Here is an 11,609-nt window from a genome sequence, read left to right on the forward strand (position 1 = left end):
CTACCCACACAAGTGAGGTATCATTTTTATCGGGAGACTTGGGGGAACACTGGGTGGAAGGAAATTTGTGGCTCCTCTCAGATTCCAGAACTTTCTGTCACCAAAATTTGAGGAAAATGTGTTTTTTAGCCAAAGTTTGAGGTTTGCAAAGGATTCTGGGTAACAGAACCTGGTCAGAGCCCCACAAGTCACCCCATCTTGGATTCCCATAGGTCTCTAGTTTTCAAAAATGCACAGGTTTGGTAGGTTTCCCTAGGTGCCGGCTGAGCTAGAGGCCAAAATCTAAAGATAGGCACTTTGCAAAAAACACCTCTGTTTTCTTTAAAAAAATATGATGTTTCCACGTTTCGTTTTGGAGCATTTGCTGTCCCGGGCGCTATGCCTACCCACACAAGTGAGGTATCATTTTTATCGGGAGACTTGGGGGAACGCTGGGTGGAAGAAAATGTGTGGCTCCTCTCAGATTCCAGAACTTTCTGTCACCAAAATGTGAGGAAAACGTGTTTTTTTAGCCAAATTTTGAGGTTTGCAAAGGATTCTGGGTAACAGAACCTGGTCAGAGCCCCACAAGTCACCCCATCTTGGATTCCCCTAGGTCTCTAGTTTTCAGAAATGCACAGGTTTGGTAGGTTTCCCTAGGTGCCGGCTGAGCTAGAGGCCAAAATCTAAAGGTAGGCACTTTGCAAAAAACACCTCTGTTTTCTTTAAAAAAATATGATGTTTCCACGTTGCGTTTTGGAGCATTTCCTGTCCCGGTCGCTATGCCTACCCACACAAGTGAGGTATCATTTTTATTGGGAGACTTGGGGGAACCCTGGGTGGAAGGAAATATGTGGCTCCTCTCAGATTCCAGAACTTTCTGTCACCGAAATGTGAGGAAAACGTGTTTTATTTGCCAAATTTTTTGATTTGCAAAGGATTCTGGCTAACAGAACCTGGTCAAATCCCCACAAGTCACCCCATCTTGGATTCCCCTAGGTCTCTAGTTTTCAAAAACGCACAGCTTTGGTAGGTTTCCGTAGGGGCCGGCTGAGCTAGAGGCCAAAATCTACAGGTAGGCACTTTGCAAAAAACACTTCTGTTTTACCTCAAAAAATGTGATGTGTCCAAGTTGCGTTTTGGAGCATTTCCTGTCGCGGGCGCTAGGCCTACCCACACAAGTGAGGTATCATTTTTATCGGGAGACTTGGGGGAACACTGGGTGGAAGGAAATTTGTGGCTTTTCTCAGATTCCAGAACTTTCTTTCACCAAAATTTGAGGAAAATGTGTTTTTTTAGCCAAAGTTTGAGGTTTGCAAAGGATTCTGGGTAACAGAACCTGGTCAGAGCCCCACAAAGTCACCCCATCTTGGATTCCCCTAGGTCTCAAGTTTTAAAAAATGCACAGGTTTGGTAGGTTTCCCTAGGTGCCGGCTGAGCTAGAGGCCAAAATCTAAAGGTAGGCACTTTGCAAAAAACACCTCTATTTACTTTCAAAAAATTTGATGTGTCCATGTTACGTTTTGGAGCATTTCCTGTCGCGGGCGCTAGGCCTACCCACACAAGTGAAGTATCATTTTTATCGGGAGACTTGGGGGAACGCTGGGTGGAAGGAAATGTGTGGCTCCTCTCAGATTCCAGAACTTTCTGTCACCAAAATTTGAGGAAAATGTGTTTTTTTAGCCAAAGTTTGAGGTTTGCAAAGGATTCTGGGTAACAGAACCTGGTCAGAGCCCCACAAAGTCACCCCATCTTGGATTCCCCTAGGTCTCTAGTTTTCAAAAATGCACAGGTTTGGTAGGTTTCCCTAGGTGCCGGCTGAGCTAGAGGCCAAAATCTAAAGGTAGGCACTTTGTAAAAAACACCTCATTTTTCTTTAAAAAAATGTGATGTGTCCACGTTGCGTTTTGGAGCATTTCCTGTCGCGGGCGCTAGGCCTACCCACACAAGTGAGGTATCATTTTTATCGGAAGACTTGGGGGAACGCTGGGTGGAAGAAAATGTGTGGCTCCTCTCAGATTCCAGAACTTTCTGTCACCAAAATTTGAGGAAAATGTGTTTTTTTAGCCAAAGTTTGAGGTATGCAAAGGATTCTGGGTAACAGAACCTGGTCAGATTCCCACAAGTCACCCCATCTTGGATTCCCCTAGGTCTCTAGTTTTAAAAAATGCACAGGTTTGGTAGGTTTCCCTAGGTGCCGGCTGAGCTAGAGGCCAAAATCTACAGGTAGGCACTTTGCAAAAAACACTTCTGTTTTACCTCAAAAAATGTGATGTGTCCACGTTGTGTTTTGGAGCATTTCCTGTCTCGGGCGCTATGCCTACCCACACAAGTGAGGTATCATTTTTATCGGGAGACTTGGGGGAACACTGGGTGGAAGGAAATTTGTGGCTCCTCTCAGATTCCAGAACTTTCTGTCACCAAAATTTGAGGAAAATGTGTTTTTTAGCCAAAGTTTGAGGTTTGCAAAGGATTCTGGGTAACAGAACCTGGTCAGAGCCCCACAAGTCACCCCATCTTGGATTCCCCTAGGTCTCTAGTTTTTAAAAATGCACAGGTTTGGTAGGTTTCCCTAGGTGCCGGCTGAGCTAGAGGCCAAAATCTAAAGGTAGGCACTTTGCAAAAAACACCTCTGTTTTCTTTAAAAAAATATGATGTTTCCACGTTTCGTTTTGGAGCATTTGCTGTCCCGGGCGCTATGCCTACCCACACAAGTGAGGTATCATTTTTATCGTGAGACTTGGGGGAACGCTGGGTGGAAGAAAATATGTGGCTCCTCTCAGATTCCAGAACTTTCTGTCACCAAAATGTGAGGAAAATGTGTTTTTTTAGCCAAATTTTGAGGTTTGCAAAGGATTCTGGGTAACAGAACCTGGTCAGAGCCCCACAAGTCACCCCATCTTGGATTCCCCTAGGTCTCTAGTTTTCAGAAATGCACAGGTTTGGTAGGTTTCCCTAGGTGCCGGCTGATCTAGAGGCCAAAATCTAAAGGTAGGCACTTTGCAAAAAACACCTCTGTTTTCTTTAAAAAAATATGATGTTTTCATGTTGCGTTTTGGAGCATTTCCTGTCCCGGGCGCTATGCCTACCCACACAAGTGAGGTATCATTTTTATCGGGAGACTTGGGGGAACCCTGGGTGGAAGGAAATATGTGGCTCCTCTCAGATTCCAGAACTTTCTGTCACCGAAATGTGAGGAAAACGTGTTTTATTTGCCAAATTTTTTGATTTGCAAAGGATTCTGGGTAACAGAACCTGGTCAAAGCCCCACAAGTCACCCCATCTTGGATTCCCCTAGGTCTCTAGTTTTCAAAAACACACAGCTTTGGTAGGTTTCCGTAGGGGCCGGCTGAGCTACAGGCCAAAATCTACAGGTAGGCACTTTGCAAAAAACACTTCTGTTTTACCTCAAAAAATGTGATGTGTACACGTTGCGTTTTGGAGCATTTCCTGTCGCGGGCGCTAGGCCTACCCACACAAGTGAGGTATCATTTTTATCGGGAGACTTGGGGGAATACTGGGTGGAAGGAAATTTGTGGCTCCTCTCAGATTCCAGAACTTTCTGTCACCAAAATTTGAGGAAAATGTGTTTTTTTAGCCAAAGTTTGAGGTTTGCAAAGGATTCTGGGTAACAGAACCTGGTCAGAGCCCCACAAGTCACCCCATCTTGGATTCCCCTAGGTCTCTAGTTTTCAGAAATGCACAGGTTTGGTAGGTTTCCCTAGGTGCCGGCTGAGCTAGAGGCCAAAATCTAAAGGTAGGCACTTTGCAAAAAACACCTCTGTTTTTTTTAAAAAAATATGATGTTTCCACGTTTCGTTTTGGAGCATTTGCTGTCCCGGGCGCTATGCCTACCCACACAAGTGAGGTATCATTTTTATCGGGAGACTTGGGGGAACGCTGGGTGGAAGAAAATGTGTGGCTCCTCTCAGATTCCAGAACTTTCTGTCACCAAAATGTGAGGAAAACGTGTTTTTTTAGCCAAATTTTGAGGTTTGCAAAGGATTCTGGGTAACAGAACCTGGTCAGAGCCCCATAAGTCACCCCATCTTGGATTCCCCTAGGTCTCTAGTTTTCAGAAATGCACAGGTTTGGTAGGTTTCCCTAGGTGCCGGCTGAGCTAGAGGCCAAAATCTAAAGGTAGGCACTTTGCAAAAAACACCTCTGTTTTCTTTAAAAAAATATGATGTTTCCACGTTGCGTTTTGGAGCATTTCCTGTCCCGGGCGCTATGCCTACCCACACAAGTGAGGTATCATTTTTATCGGGAGACTTGGGGGAACACTGGGTGGAAGGAAATTTGTGGCTCCTCTCAGATTCCAGAACTTTCTGTCACCAAAATTTGAGGAAAATGTGTTTTTTAGCCAAAGTTTGAGGTTTGCAAAGGATTCTGGGTAACAGAACCTGGTCAGAGCCCCACAAGTCACCCCATCTTGGATTCCCATAGGTCTCTAGTTTTCAAAAATGCACAGGTTTGGTAGGTTTCCCTAGGTGCCGGCTGAGCTAGAGGCCAAAATCTAAAGATAGGCACTTTGCAAAAAACACCTCTGTTTTCTTTAAAAAAATATGATGTTTCCACGTTTCGTTTTGGAGCATTTGCTGTCCCGGGCGCTATGCCTACCCACACAAGTGAGGTATCATTTTTATCGGGAGACTTGGGGGAACCCTGGGTGGAAGGAAATATGTGGCTCCTCTCAGATTCCAGAACTTTCTGTCACCGAAATGTGAGGAAAACGTGTTTTATTTGCCAAATTTTTTGATTTGCAAAGGATTCTGGCTAACAGAACCTGGTCAAAGCCCCACAAGTCACCCCATCTTGGATTCCCCTAGGTCTCTAGTTTTCAAAAACGCACAGCTTTGGTAGGTTTCCATAGGGGCCGGCTGAGCTAGAGGCCAAAATCTACAGGTAGGCACTTTGCAAAAAACACTTCTGTTTTACCTCAAAAAATGTGATGTGTCCACGTTGCGTTTTGGAGCATTTCCTGTCGCGGGCGCTAGGCCTACCCACACAAGTGAGGTATCATTTTTATCGGGAAACTTGGGGGAACACTGGGTGGAAGGAAATTTGTGGCTTTTCTCAGATTCCAGAACTTTCTTTCACCAAAATTTGAGGAAAATGTGTTTTTTTACCCAAAGTTTGAGGTTTGCAAAGGATTCTGGGTAACAGAACCTGGTCAGAGCCCCACAAAGTCACCCCATCTTGGATTCCCCTAGGTCTCTAGTTTTAAAAAATGCACAGGTTTGGTAGGTTTCCCTAGGTGCCGGCTGAGCTAGAGGCCAAAATCTACAGGTAGGCACTTTGCAAAAAACACCTCTGTTTACTTTCAAAAAATTTGATGTGTCCATGTTGCGTTTTGGAGCATTTCCTGTCGCGGGCGCTAGGCCTACCCACACAAGTGAAGTATCATTTTTATCGGGAGACTTGGGGGAACGCTGGGTGGAAGGAAATGTGTGGCTCCTCTCAGATTCCAGAACTTTCTGTCACCAAAATTTGAGGAAAATTTGTTTTTTTAGCCAAAGTTTGAGGTTTGCAAAGGATTCTGGGTAACAGAACCTGGTCAGAGCCCCACAAAGTCACCCCATCTTGGATTCCCCTAGGTCTCTAGTTTTCAAAAATGCACAGGTTTGGTAGGTTTCCCTAGGTGCCGGCTGAGCTAGAGGCCAAAATCTAAAGGTAGGCACTTTGCAAAAAACACCTCTTTTTTCTTTAAAAAAATGTGATGTGTCCACATTGCGTTTTGGAGCATTTCCTGTCGCGGGCGCTAGGCCTACCCACACAAGTGAGGTATCATTTTTATCGGAAGACTTGGGGGAACGCTGGGTGGAAGAAAATGTGTGGCTCCTCTCAGATTCCAGAACTTTCTGTCACCAAAATTTGAGGAAAATGTGTTTTTTTAGCCAAAGTTTGAGGTTTGCAAAGGATTCTGGGTAACAGAACCTGGTCAGAGCCCCACAAGTCACCCCATCTTGGATTCCCCTAGGTCTCTAGTTTTCAGAAATGCACAGGTTTGGTAGGTTTCCCTAGGTGCCGGCTGAGCTAGAGGCCAAAATCTAAAGGTAGGCACTTTGCAAAAAACACCTCTGTTTTCTTTAAAAAAATATGATGTTTCCACGTTTCGTTTTGGAGCATTTGCTGTCCCGGGCGCTATGCCTACCCACACAAGTGAGGTATCATTTTTATCGGGAGACTTGGGGGAACGCTGGGTGGAAGAAAATGTGTGGCTCCTCTCAGATTCCAGAACTTTCTGTCACCAAAATGTGAGGAAAACGTGTTTTTTTAGCCAAATTTTGAGGTTTGCAAATGATTCTGGGTAACAGAACCTGGTCAGAGCCCCACAAGTCACCCCATCTTGGATTCCCCTAGGTCTCTAGTTTTCAGAAATGCACAGGTTTGGTAGGTTTCCCTAGGTGCCGGCTGATCTAGAGGCCAAAATCTAAAGGTAGGCACTTTGCAAAAAAACACCTCTGTTTTCCTTAAAAAAATATGATGTTTCCATGTTGCGTTTTGGAGCATTTCCTGTCCCGGGCGCTATGCCTACCCACACAAGTGAGGTATCATTTTTATCGGGAGACTTGGGGGAACGCTGGGTGGAAGAAAATGTGTGGCTCCTCTCAGATTCCAGAACTTTCTGTCACCAAAATGTGAGGAAAACGTGTTTTTTTAGCCAAATTTTGAGGTTTGCAAATGATTCTGGGTAACAGAACCTGGTCAGAGCCCCACAAGTCACCCCATCTTGGATTCCCCTAGGTCTCTAGTTTTCAGAAATGCACAGGTTTGGTAGGTTTCCCTAGGTGCCGGCTGATCTAGAGGCCAAAATCTAAAGGTAGGCACTTTGCAAAAAAACACCTCTGTTTTCCTTAAAAAAATATGATGTTTCCATGTTGCGTTTTGGAGCATTTCCTGTCCCGGGCGCTATGCCTACCCACACAAGTGAGGTATCATTTTTATCGGGAGACTTGGGGAAACCCTGGGTGGAAGGAAATATGTGGCTCCTCTCAGATTCCAGAACTTTCTGTCACCGAAATGTGAGGAAAACGTGTTTTATTTGCCAAATTTTTTGATTTGCAAAGGATTCTGGCTAACAGAACCTGGTCAAAGCCCCACAAGTCACCCCATCTTGGATTCCCCTAGGTCTCTAGTTTTCAAAAACGCACAGCTTTGGTAGGTTTCCGTAGGGGCCGGCTGAGCTACAGGCCAAAATCTACAGGTAGGCACTTTGCAAAAAACACTTCTGTTTTACCTCAAAAAATGTGATGTGTCCACGTTGCGTTTTGGAGCATTTCCTGTCGCGGGCGCTAGGCCTACCCACACAAGTGAGGTATCATTTTTATCGGGAGACTTGGGGGAATACTGGGTGGAAGGAAATTTGTGGCTCCTCTCAGATTCCAGAACTTTGTGTCACCAAAATTTGAGGAAAATGTGTTTTTTTAGCCAAAGTTTGAGGTTTGCAAAGGATTCTGGGTAACAGAACCTGGTCAGAGCCCCACAAAGTCACCCCATCTTGGATTCCCCTAGGTCTCTAGTTTTAAAAAATGCACAGGTTTGGTAGGTTTCCCTAGGTGCCGGCTGAGCTAGAGGCCAAAATCTAAAGGTAGGCACTTTGCAAAAAACACCTCTGTTTACTTTCAAAAAATTTGATGTGTCCATGTTGCGTTTTGGAGGATTTCCTGTCGCGGGCGCTAGGCCTACCCACACAAGTGAAGTATCATTTTTATCGGGAGACTTGGGGGAACGCTGGGTGGAAGGAAATGTGTGGCTCCTCTCAGATTCCAGAACTTTCTGTCACCAAAATTTGAGGAAAATGTGTTTTTTTAGCCAAAGTTTGAGGTTTGCAAAGGATTCTGGGTAACAGAACCTGGTCAGAGCCCCACAAAGTCACCCCATCTTGGATTCCCCTAGGTCTCTAGTTTTCAAAAATGCACAGGTTTGGTAGGTTTCCCAGGTGCCGGCTGAGCTAGAGGCCAAAATCTACAGGTAGGCACTTTGCAAAAAACACCTCTGTTTTCTTTCAAAAAATTTGATGTGTCCACGTTGTGTTTTGGAGCATTTCCTGTCGCGGGCGCTAGGCCTACCCACACAAGTGAGGTATCATTTTTATCGGGAGACTTAGGGGAACGCTGGGCGGAAGGAAATGTGTGGCTCCTCTCAGATTCCAGAACTTTCTGTCACCAAAATTTGAGTAAAACGTGTTTTTTTAGCCAAAGTTTGAGGTTTGCAAAGGATTCTGGGTAAAAGAACCTGGTCAGAGCCCCACAAGTCACCCCATCTTGGATTCCCCTAGGTCTCTAGTTTTCAAAAATGCACAGGTTTGGTAGGTTTTCCTAGGTGCTGGCTGAGCCAGAGGCCAAAATCTAAAGGTAGGCACTTTGCAAAAAAGACCTCTGTGTTCCTTAAACAAAATTGATGGGTCCATGTTGTGTTTTGGGGCATTTCCTGTCATGGGTGCTATGCCTACCCACACAAGGGAGGTATCATTTTTATCAGGAGACTTGGGGGAACCCTGGGTGGAAGGAAATATGTGGCTCCTCTCAGATTCCAGAACTTTCTGTCACCAAAATGTGAGGAAAACGTGTTTTTTTTGCCAAATGTTGAGGTTTGCATAGGATTCTGGGTAACAGAACCTGGTCAGAGCCCCACAAGTCACCCCATGTTGGATTCCCTTAGGTCTCTAGTTTTCAAAAATGCACAGGTTTGATAGGTTTCCCTAGGTGCCGGCTGAGCTACAGGCCAAAATCTAAAGGTAGGCACTTTGCAAAAAACACCTCCGTTTACTTTCAAAAAATTTGATGTGTCCATGTTGGGTTTTGGAGCATTTCCTGTCGCGGGCGCTAGGCCTACCCACACAAGTGAGGTATCATTTTTATCGGGAGACTTGGGGGAACACTGGGTGGAAGGAAATTTGTGGCTCCTCTCAGATTCCAGAACTTTCTGTCACCAAAATTTGAGGAAAATGTGTTTTTTTAGCCAAAGTTTGAGGTTTGCAAAGGATTCTGGGTAACAGAACCTGGTCAGAGCCCCCACAAAGTCACCCCATTTGGATTCCCATAGGTCTCTAGTTTTCAAAAATGCACAGGTTTGGTAGGTTTCCCTAGGTGCCGGCTGAGCTAGAGGCCAAAATCTAAAGGTAGGCACTTTGCAAAAAACACCTCTTTTTTCTTTAAAAAAATGTGATGTGTCCACGTTGCGTTTTGGAGCATTTCCTGTCGCGGGCGCTAGGCCTACCCACACAAGTGAGGTATCATTTTTATCGGAAGACTTGGTGGAACGCTGGGTGGAAGAAAATGTGTGGCTCCTCTCAGATTCCAGAACTTTCTGTCACCAAAATTTGAGGAAAATGTGTTTTTTTAGCCAAAGTTTGAGGTTTGCAAAGGATTCTGGGTAACAGAACCTGGTCAGAGCCCCACAAGTCACCCCATCTTGGATTCCCCTAGGTCTCTAGTTTTAAAAAATGCACAGGTTTGGTAGTTTTCCCTAGGTGCCGGCTGAGCTAGAGGCCAAAATCTACAGGTAGGCACTTTGCAAAAAACACTTCTGTTTTACCTCAAAAAATGTGATGTGTCCACGTTGTGTTTTGGAGCATTTCCTGTCTCGGGCGCTATGCCTACCCAGACAAGTGAGGTATCATTTTTATCGGGAGACTTGGGGGAACACTGGGTGGAAGGAAATTTGTGGCTCCTCTCAGATTCCAGAACTTTCTGTCACCAAAATTTGAGGAAAATGTGTTTTTTAGCCAAAGTTTGAGGTTTGCAAAGGATTCTGGGTAACAGAACCTGGTCAGAGCCCCACAAGTCACCCCATCTTGGATTCCCATAGGTCTCTAGTTTTCAAAAATGCACAGGTTTGGTAGGTTTCCCTAGGTGCCGGCTGAGCTAGAGGCCAAAATCTAAAGGTAGGCACTTTGCAAAAAACACCTCTGTTTTCTTTAAAAAAATATGATGTTTCCACGTTTCGTTTTGGAGCATTTGCTGTCCCGGGCGCTATGCCTACCCACAAAAGTGAGGTATCATTTTTATCGGGAGACTTGGGGGAACGCTGGGTGGAAGAAAATGTGTGGCTCCTCTCAGATTCCAGAACTTTCTGTCACCAAAATGTGAGGAAAACGTGTTTTTTTAGCCAAATTTTGAGGTTTGCAAAGGATTCTGGGTAACAGAACCTGGTCAGAGCCCCACAAGTCACCCCATCTTGGATTCCCCTAGGTCTCTAGTTTTCAGAAATGCACAGGTTTGGTAGGTTTCCCTAGGTGCCGGCTGAGCTAGAGGCCAAAATCTAAAGGTAGGCACTTTGCAAAAAACACCTCTGTTTTCTTTAAAAAAATATGATGTTTCCACGTTGCGTTTTGGAGCATTTCCTGTCCCGGTCGCTATGCCTACCCACACAAGTGAGGTATCATTTTTATCGGGAGACTTGGGGGAACCCTGGGTGGAAGGAAATATGTGGCTCCTCTCAGATTCCAGAACTTTCTGTCACCGAAATGTGAGGAAAACGTGTTTTATTTGCCAAATTTTTTGATTTGCAAAGGATTCTGGCTAACAGAACCTGGTCAAATCCCCACAAGTCACCCCATCTTGGATTCCCCTAGGTCTCTAGTTTTCAAAAACGCACAGCTTTGGTAGGTTTCCGTAGGGGCCGGCTGAGCTAGAGGCCAAAATCTACAGGTAGGCACTTTGCAAAAAACACTTCTGTTTTACCTCAAAAAATGTGATGTGTCCAAGTTGCGTTTTGGAGCATTTCCTGTCGCGGCGCTAGGCCTACCCACACAAGTGAGATATCATTTTTATCGGGAGACTTGGGGGAACACTGGGTGGAAGGAAATTTGTGGCTTTTCTCAGATTCCAGATCTTTCTTTCACCAAAATTTGAGGAAAATGTGTTTTTTTAGCCAAAGTTTGAGGTTTGCAAAGGATTCTGGGTAACAGAACCTGGTCAGAGCCCCACAAAGTCACCCCATCTTGGATTCCCCTAGGTCTCAAGTTTTAAAAAATGCACAGGTTTGGTAGGTTTCCCTAGGTGCCGGCTGAGCTAGAGGCCAAAATCTAAAGGTAGGCACTTTGCAAAAAACACCTCTATTTACTTTCAAAAAATTTGATGTGTCCATGTTGCGTTTTGGAGCATTTCCTGTCGCGGGCGCTAGGCCTACCCACACAAGTGAAGTATCATTTTTATCGGGAGACTTGGGGGAACGCTGGGTGGAAGAAAATGTGTGGCTCCTCTCAGATTCCAGAACTTTCTGTCACCAAAATGTGAGGAAAACGTGTTTTTTTAGCCAAATTTTGAGGTTTGCAAAGGATTCTGGGTAACAGAACCTGGTCAGAGCCCCACAAGTCACCCCATCTTGGATTCCCCTATGTCTCTAGTTTACAGAAATGCACAGGTTTGGTAGGTTTCCCTAGGTGCCGGCTGAGCTAGAGGCCAAAATCTAAAGGTAGGCACTTTGCAAAAAACACCTCTGTTTTCTTTAAAAAAATATGATGTTTCCACGTTGCGTTTTGGAGCATTTCCTGTCCCGGGCGCTATGCCTACCCACACAAGTGAGGTATCATATTTATCGGGAGACTTGGGGGAACCCTGGTTGGAAGGAAATATGTGGCTCCTCTCAGATTCCAGAACTTTCTGTCACCGAAATGTGAGGAA

The sequence above is a fragment of the Pleurodeles waltl genome, unplaced genomic scaffold (assembly GCF_031143425.1).
Source record: "Pleurodeles waltl isolate 20211129_DDA unplaced genomic scaffold, aPleWal1.hap1.20221129 scaffold_74, whole genome shotgun sequence".
In the NCBI taxonomy this organism is placed as follows: Eukaryota; Metazoa; Chordata; class Amphibia; order Caudata; family Salamandridae; genus Pleurodeles; species Pleurodeles waltl.